Below are 8,927 nucleotides of genomic sequence, written 5' to 3'. Positions count from 1 at the left end.
GAAGGAAGGAAGGAGGGAAGGAAGGAAGGAGGGAAGGAAGGAAGGAAGGAGGGAAGGAAGGAAGGAAGGAAGGAAGGAAGGAAGGAAGGAAGGAAGGAAGGAAGGAAGAAAGGAAGGAAAGAAGGAAGGAAGGAAGGAAGGAAGGAAGGAAGGAAGGAAGGAAGGAAGGAGGGACGGAAGGAAGGAGGGACGGAAGGAGGGAAGGAAGGAAGGAAGGAGGGAAGGAAGGAAGGAAGGAGGGAAGGAGGGAATGGAAGGAAGGAAGGAGGGAAGGAAGGAAGGAAGGAGGGAAGGAGGGAAGGAAGGAAGGAAGGAGGGAAGGAAGGAAGGAGGGAAGGAAGGAAGGAAGGAGGGAAGGAAGGAAGGAGGAAAGGAGGGAAAGAGGGAAGGAAGGAAGGAGGGAAGGAAGGAAGGAAGGAAGGAGGGAAGGAGGGAAAGAGGGAAGGAAGGAAGGAGGGAAGGAAGGAAGGAGGGAAGGAAGGAAGGAAGGAAGGAGGGAAGGAAGGAAGGAGGGAAGGAAGGAAGGAAGGAGGGAAGGAAGGAAGGAAGGAAGGAAGGAAGGAAGGAAGGAAGGAAGGAAGGAAGGAAGGAAGGAAGGAAGGAAGGAAGGAAGGAAGGAAGGAAGGAAGGAAGGAGGGAAGGAAGGAGGGGAGAGAGGAGGGGGAAGAGGGAAGGAAGGAGGGAAGGGAAGAGGGAAGGGAGGAGGGGAGAGAGGAGGGAAGGGAGGAGGGGAGAGAGGAGGGGAGAGAGGAGGGGAGGAGGGAAGGAAGGGAGGAGGGAAGGGAAGGGAGGAGGGAAGGAGGGAGGGAAGGGAAAGAAAAAATGGCATATGCAATTCTGCCTGGTTTCAATAAGCTATCTCTTCCAAGATAAGCTAATGACTTCTAAATTTATTGCCATGCTTTTAGAACTCTTCTTTTTCTTTAGAGCTCAAATCAGAGATGGAAAGGAATGCATTTCAAGTTAGTGGGATGGACTGATCAGATTATATGAATTACTATCTATTAATGTAGATCAACCTTCTCCTGCTCAGCCACCCAATTTGCCAGTAAACTTCCAAGAGTTTTATATCTGTTAGATGCCTTACTTATTGAATGATATTAGTAAAATTGAGCTTAAATTAACTATAATCATATAGATAACAAATATTTTAATTTCCTATTAGCACAACTGTCAGAAGAGATTTGTAATATGCCTAGAGTAAGAGCATGATGTCATATTATAAACATTCTTCCATACATAAAGATTACTCTATTGAAAATATCATTTGATCTGCTAAAAAGTCAATCCTAAAATGTTTGTCATGGCATGATTCCAATTAATTTTTAGAATAAATGGGAGTTTTCCTCAAATAAAAAATTTAAGTACAATATAGTCTTAATCTCCACTTTAGTGGATCTAATAATATGTTATATTGATATAATGACTTCCTCCCAGTAGGCTCCAGCATTCAAAAATATTTTGCTTTTATGGAAACTTTGGGGAAAACCATCATCCATCAGTTCATTATAAACAATTGCTCTTGTGCATATGTCATATAAAAAGCACCAGGTCCATACCTATAGGGGTAGAGTCATACTAAAGAAGGAAGGACTCCAGCAAATATTTACTACATGCCTACTATGTGAGGCAGTATGATATAATAGAGTATTGTATTTAGAATCTCTGGATCAAAGCCTCCAGATTTGACCCCAAGCTCTGTAGATTACTATGTGTCCCTTAACAAGTTACTTTTCTTTACTGTGTGTGCCTCAGGTTTATTTTATTTTTTATGATAAAATAAGAGCAATGGAAAAGATTCCTGCCCTACTACCAACTGTAAGTCTATAGTTCTATATTGCTATATGTAACATTCAATGTTTGGAGCTATATTGAATAATATGTTGTTCCTGATCTTAGCAAGTTTACTATTCAATCAGAAAAATAATGTAAAAAAGATTAATCTCCCTCCATATTAGGGTTCCTCATTATCTTCAGTTCATTATAGTCATAACTTCTTCATCAATCCTGTTTTACCTCCAAAATATATAGCTCTTTAATTTTTTTAAGTGATTATGAGCTCCTACTATTCCATCATTCCCTATGGCATTCTCCTCCTAAAACAATTTTTGGCCTCACATCTTTGTCAAAAGCTTTAGTGTACTTTGAAACCTGAATAACTTAGGTTATATATATTAAAGAAAAAAATTAAATGACATTAAAAGTATCTATGTTTTGTCTTAGGGTAAGTACACTACACAACTGAATTTGATGTATTCATTTCACATCCCCTGATAAATGGAATGGGAAAAGATCTATTGTGACATGTTAGATACCTGTAGTTATTCCTAGAGCCAAAAATTTTGACCTAGAGCCAGGTCAAGCAATACAAAATGAGCCCTCAAATAAACTTTTTAGAAAGCAAATTTAGTTTGTAGCCAGAGATCTTTGGATATTAACCTTCACCTTTAACAGAAAAACAAATGCCCATAATAGTCACCTGAGTGGGAAGAGATAGGGTGTATCTAGGCCAAGAAAGAGATTTAACTGCAATGCCAGTGGAAATGAACATTGGGGAAAAGAAAGAATCTACCTGGTCACTCTCTGTTTAGGTGCTAATCAGGTGCTAAGTTCAATTGTGCTTATGTTGAAAAGAAATGCTAATGCTGTTAGCATTCACCAAATTTCAGTACTTGAAATCACAATGCCATCCCTCTGCCCTCCTTACAATTCTGCCAAGAGCTAACAGCACTGAATCCCTATCAAATATAAATCAATCCAATTTGTCTTTAAATATTCCTTACAGATTGTTTCTATCATCGCAACTCTAAACAACTTTATTACAATCATCCCATAGGAAAATCATTACCCTACAAATTCACTCTCCTCACAAGTGTACTACAGCCAGTTTGAACTGGCCCATGAAAGTCAATTGTTAAATTTTCAGAAATGATCATCTATACCTTAGAAATCATCAAAACAAAGCTTCATTTATTGTGTTGATGATGCCTAGACTTAAGAAAATGATGGAGAAATGTTAATAATGCAGATAAAACTAAAAATTGTATAATGCTACAACACCCTGACTCTAACCATGGATACCCCATTCTGAAAGTACCCTGTGATCTCTTCCTCTGACTGGCTAGTTTTTTTCTAGAACAGTTTTAATCAGTTTTAATGAAATGCTCATTCCTCTTGCCACTGCACTCCTAACTCTGTACATTTTTTCTATCATGGCTTTACATTGGTACCATAGCCCCTTTTCAGTTTCTTTTTGTTTTTTCTACCCACATAATAATGTAAGTTCTTTCTTTGAGGGCAGAAACTTTTTGCTCATTTTACATTCCCAATGATTACCAAAGTATCTAGCATATATAGTAAGTGCTTAATAAATACCTGTTGATTGGACCTATTGAAATTTGTGTGTGAAATTTGCACAAGGGCTTTATGAAATCATTATGTTTATTACTATATTGAAGAAATGTGCCACAGATATATAAGGTTCTCCCTGTGTTATTACAGAATGAGAAAAAGATCTCCCAAGCATCAGGTGAGGTCAGTGCTACAACTGAAAGGGTTCTAAAGAAAACTTTCATACATTAACTCATAGTAGATATTTTTCCTCAGTGTTTAAAACAGAAAATTATGCATAGCAAAGGGTATGGTTTTATCTGTTTTACACATACACACACACTCACAAAAATTTCTCAATAATTAATTATTGCTGCCATCAGACAACCATTTTATTCTCAAGTTCATATCATATTTTCCACTTCAAATGAACACAGGTGATTGGTCCTGAGCCTAAAACTTGTGAAATAAGAACTCATTACCTCATCCTGTGGGTGCTCCCAACAAGATAAGTATGCAGAATGTTTTTCAAGATATGTGGACACCACATAAATGTACTAACCACTAGTGCAGACTTGCCTACCACTAAGACTTGACAACCTACATGTTCTGAATGCTTTGCTAGGTGCTACTTAAGAGACACTAGCTGGAGACAGGTGGGGCTTGTGGGCTTTTTAGGAACATTTAAAACAATCCTTTCAGCTCCTAATTTTCTGAAATGAAGAAAGGATCAACTTTGTAAAGATTTCTATGAAAATGGAGTGAAATCATGTTGCTTTTGCGGTCCTTTTCCTCTACCACCTATCTCCATTAAGAATTTAACAGCCAAGGTGACATAAAGAAATAATATTCAAATAAGCTGCTGATGCATCTTTCACTTATTCTTGGTATCATTTAATATTACAAAGTATTTGCAGAAACTTAGGTATTGAGCTGAACATTTAGCCATCCCTGTACTTACTTAGCTACATCTGATCTGGTAGAAGAAAACATTACCTGGCAGTCATCAATTCATTCAACTTGCACCTTAAACTGAAAAATGAAGACAACTTTTTATCTTTGGAGTAAGTGATTCAGAATATTTATGCCATAAAGCATTTATTGCAGATTTCAAAGTTCCATGAATCTTCTCTCCTACTAGATTGTATTTTGGCACCAAACCAAAAAGGCATAATGGTATAGTGCTAACACAGACATTAATTAAGTTTTTATTATATGAAAGATCCCTGATATGAGGGAATCAGTCAATAACTTTAAGTGCCTACTCTATGCCAGGCACTGTGTTAAGGTATGGGAATTCAAAGAAAGGAAAAAAAAATAATCCTTGCTTTCAAGGAATTTACATTCTAATGGATCAGACAATATTCAAATAAGCATGTACAAATAAGAAATGTACATTAGTTAAATTGCAGTTACTTTCAGAAGTCATTAAGATTAAAGAGGACTGGAAAAGGTTTCTTACAAAAGATAGGCTTTTTTACCTGAGACTTATAGAAGTCAAGACAGTACAGAAAACAGAATAGGAAGAAGAGAGTTTCAGGTATAAGACACACAGTGAAATTGAGTAGAATGAGGAGAAAGGATGTTTTATTCTATAAACAGCAAGGGTACCAGTATCCCTAGATTGCAGAGTAAATAGAAAAACTAAGGTTTGAGAAAACTAAAAAGGCTTTTTTTAAAAAGTAGGTGGGGGGCACTTTATGAAGAGCTTTAAAAGCCAGAGATTTTATACTTGATCCTAGAGGAGTCATTAGAGCTAATTGAAGAGACTTGCGGCATAGTCACTTGTACTTAATGATCAATTTGACAGCTGAGTGGAAAATAGACTACACTTGGAACAAATTTAAGTCAGAGAAACCAACCAACTATTTTAATAGTCCTCACTGTAAGGTTGTCAGGGCTTTGGATAAAAACACTTAACTCCTCTAGCCATCAGTTTACTCATATATGAAAATAAGGTGCTTGTAGTAGATTTCTGAGGCTCTTTTCATATCTTCCCAAAAGAAATTGAATCTTATCTTTGTTGTCAGCACTACATATCCATTATATAATTATCCTAAAGAGAATTTTGCCAATGCATAGATGAAAAGACCAGCAATTATTCTCAAATTTCATATTTGAGAAAACTGCTTTGTTTGCTGCCAGAGATTATATTTAGAAAAAGTAGAAAATCAATTATACTAGTCTCTTTCCATAAATACAAAGTTGGGCTTCATTTTACAACATATAAGACTATGTCTGACTCTTTCTGTGATTTTTATGTTCCTTTGCTTTTTTGACCAGTGACTTCCTTCCATTATTCCACTTCTACTATGCATAGCTTCTCTTAGCTAGATGGAAACCACTTCTTTTAGGAGTCTTATAGTTCCAGCCTTTATCTTGGCAACATAGAAAATCATAAAAGGCAACATCCCAGAAAGTCTTAAGAATATTTCACTCCTTTTAGAAGAGAAGCAAGTGAGAAACACAGAAAATTACAGTTGGAAGAATCCTATATCCACAAATCCAGAGCTAGAGAGCTGAAAGAAGATGAACCAGACCTCTTCTGGCTAACCACCTTCAATCTTCTACCCCCTAATACCTGCTGCATGAATCCCCCTCAAAGAAGGTGATAAGGAGTTAGTCAACTTCCATTTGCACAACACCAGACAATTCCCACCTCCTGCCTTCAGCCTGATTCAATTGCAATATGGAGCCCCTTCCCAGTGTAGAACAAACTTCCCCTTTGCTGTTCCATCTTCTGTTGCACCTGTCTCTTGAGAAAAGAACAAAAAGAAAGTTAGTAGTAAATGGCACTTTCTATTCCTGCTGTGCATATTTGACTTCCATCTCCTGTAGGGCCATTTCCTGCCTAATCATCAGCCTTCCAGAGAAAAGGAGAAATAGAATAGGAGCAATCATCTGACCATGTGTGCTTTTTTTCTTGTGTGGTACTTCAGGATTCTTTGGAAAGCTCCTTCTGTCATTCCCACTCTTATCACTTATTAGTTTCTCTTTGTATTATGGCTCCTCTATTACCTCAAACATGTGCATCTTCCACATGCTCAAAAAACCCCTCCCTGGATCCTTCTATCCCCATTAATTCTCATTTTATATTGCCTCTGGCCTTTGTGGCTAAATTCCTTGAAAAATATTCATCTACAACAGGTGACTTCACTCATTCTCTTCTTATGTCCTTACATTCCAACTTCTGATCTCATTCCACTAAAATTGTTCTCTTCAAAGTTAACAATAATATTAGTTATTAAACCCAGTAGACTTTTCTCAATCTTCATTCTCTTTTACCCTTGCAGCTTTTGACAATGTTGATCACTCTCTTACATGACACTCTCTTTTGTCTAAGTTTTTAGGTCCCCAGTCTTTCTAGTACTCCTCTGATCTATCTGGCCACTCCTCAGCATCCCTTGCTGTATCCTCATTGAGATCATACTTTTTAACTGCAGGTGTCCCTCACAGTTCTGTCCTAGACCTTCTTTTCTTCTATCTCCTAATTCACTTGTTGATCTAATAAACTCCCATAGCTTTGTATACTGTTCCAAACTCTTGACCAAAAATCTCACATCTCCAACTGTCTTTTAGACATGTCTAACTAAGATGTCTAGTAGACATCTCAACTCATAAAAATCATACTCATTTTCCCCCTAAACTTTTGCCCATCCTACCTTCTTTATATACTGTCAAGGGTAATTCTATGCTCCCAGTCTTCAAGGATAACAATTTAGATGGCATCTTTGACTCTTTAGTTGCTCTCTCTCTTATACCCTATATCCAAATTGTTCTATGGTCTATCAATTTCTCTTTTGCAACGTCTCTCAGTATCCTATTTTTATCTTTTGACACTACTACTACTGCTCTGATGTAAGTTTTCATCACTCCTTGCCTAGACTATTGCAGTAGCCTGTTGTTAGGTCTCCCTCTTAAAAGTCCCCCCCCAATGTATCCTCAGTTCATCTACCAAAGTCAGTCTACTTAAGGGTAGGTTTGGCCATGATACTCCCCTACTTCAGGGAAAACAAAAAAGTCATCAAATACAAAATCCTATTTGGCATTCATAAATTAATATTCTACATATTTTGCCTTTTCAAACTTTACTCCCTGTCATATGCTCTTCTCAATTCAATGAATTTAAGTCAGTTCATTCATTACTGTTTCAAAAGCAAAACATTCAATCTCTTGGCTCTAAGTCTTTTCTCTGGCTCTCCTCCTCCCCCTGCCATGCCTGAAATACTGTCTGTTCTCATTTCTACCTATTGGATTAAAATCCAGTCTTCTACAGGAAACCTTTTATAAACTCTTGAAACTCTACTGTCTCTCCTCTCTTATTTCACATTTATCCTGTAAATATTTTTGTACATATTTGTTTGCTTGGTGTCTTTCTCATTAGTTTGTTAGCTCCTTGAGAGCAGACACCATTTTATTTTACATCTTTTTGAGTTCCTAATGCTTAGAACCTAGAACAGGGTAGGCACTTAATAAGTGTTTACTTAATGATTTTTAATGACTGTTTTATGAGGAAATGAGGGACTTGAGAACAAAGTGATTTGCTCAATGTCTCTAAGTCTGGGAAGCAAACTTAAGCCAAGTCGTTTTTAGATCATCTAGTCTAATCATACATCTGAACACAAACACTTCCCTTACTGTTTCTGAGTTGAATCTCAAGCCTAAACTGTAAACAACAAAGATTGAGGTCAGACATAAATCTCAACATCTCTGAAATTCATGTACATCTTCATCAGTTTAGTGGGCAAAATGTAGTCAAGAAAAGCTAGACTCAATTCCTGCCTTTGCAAATGCTGCCAAGACTGAGTAAATCAGTGACCAAACTTTAAAGTTGCAGACAGAGATTCTAGAGAATTAAAAAGTTTACAGAATTCCCCCATATGTCATCCCAGGTAGGAAGAAAGGGCACATATCTACAAGTTATGTTGTATAAAGGTACCAGAATAAATTTAGTAAATTAGTACAGGCTAGGCAATTGTAGCTAATTTTGTGTCCGTATTTGAAATTGAGCATTCTATCTATGTCCTTACCAATTACAGGGCCCAAAAAAGACTTGGGAAAAGACAGAGAGGCAGAGACAGAAGACAGTGATAGAGACTCAGACAAACACAAAGAGAAAAAATGAATAGATGAGAGAGAGGGGGAGCGAGGGGGGAGGAAGGTGAGGGAGGGAGAGAAGGGGTAATAAAGGAGGGAGGAAGGAAAAAGGAGAGAGAGAGAGAGAGAGAGAGAGAGAGAGAGAGAGAGAGAGAGAGAGAGAGAGAGAGAGAGAGAGAGAGAGAGAGAGAGAGAGAGAGAGAGAGAGAGAGAGAGAGAGAGAGAGAGAGAGAGAGAGAGAGAGAGAGAGAGAGAGAGAGAGAGAGAGAGAGAGAGAGAGAGAGAGAGAGAGAGAGAGAGAGGAGAGAGAGAAATGAATGGATAGAGGCAACAAAAAGATTTTTTAAAGCGGGGGAAGGGGCGGAATAGTGAAGGCACAAGATTCGGAACAAGAATAATTTATGCGCACCTGACAGCTTCTCACTCTGAAGTCAGGGAGGGATTTCTCCAGACCCTCTAGACACTTATCTTCTTGTGAACCAATAGCAGGCTGGTCCTTG

At 37.8% G+C, this 8,927-nt stretch overlaps 1 long non-coding RNA gene across 1 annotated transcript in view; it reads right to left on the bottom strand.

Annotated features, from left to right (window-relative positions):
• Positions 1-8,861, bottom strand: part of LOC141553824 (uncharacterized) — a 124,898-nt gene extending 116,037 nt beyond the window's left edge. Inside the window, exons 1-2 of the long non-coding RNA XR_012485665.1 lie at positions 8,837-8,861; positions 5,990-6,079 (exon numbers count right to left, since the gene is read on the bottom strand). This is a non-coding gene — a long non-coding RNA (uncharacterized LOC141553824). The remainder of the gene's footprint in view (positions 1-5,989; positions 6,080-8,836) is intronic.
• Positions 8,862-8,927: the final 66 nt, after the last annotated feature.

The sequence above is a fragment of the Sminthopsis crassicaudata genome, chromosome 1 (assembly GCF_048593235.1).
Source record: "Sminthopsis crassicaudata isolate SCR6 chromosome 1, ASM4859323v1, whole genome shotgun sequence".
Classification (NCBI taxonomy): domain Eukaryota; kingdom Metazoa; phylum Chordata; class Mammalia; order Dasyuromorphia; family Dasyuridae; genus Sminthopsis; species Sminthopsis crassicaudata.
This window is presented reverse-complemented; position numbering and strand designations above follow the sequence as displayed.